The sequence below is a fragment of the Galeopterus variegatus genome, unplaced genomic scaffold, assembly GCF_000696425.1.
Source record: "Galeopterus variegatus unplaced genomic scaffold, G_variegatus-3.0.2 Scaffold1167, whole genome shotgun sequence".
NCBI classification, from domain to species: domain Eukaryota; kingdom Metazoa; phylum Chordata; class Mammalia; order Dermoptera; family Cynocephalidae; genus Galeopterus; species Galeopterus variegatus.
In genome coordinates this window covers 458,383-458,650 of record NW_007727278.1, presented here as the reverse complement: position 1 = coordinate 458,650, position 268 = coordinate 458,383, and positions in this window count along the sequence as shown.

Here is a 268-nt window from a genome sequence, read left to right as displayed (position 1 = left end):
CTTAAGTGGATAAAAGGGGCGGGGTAGGATAATGTTTTTAGAATTTGATTTAAATTCTACTTTAGCATTTAGAATTTGATGTCTTTCCTCCATTAGCAGAATTTGAAACTATCCAACACTAACCCAAGGCAGGTTTAGAGAGCAGATGTAAACATCTCCAGCAGCAGCATAGTCTCCGCGGACTTTCTGTACCCTCGTGTGGGACAGAAGGTCACAACTGGTTTCCGTGGGGGGTGGGGTGGGGTCGTAAGGGGAGGGGGTGGCTGCT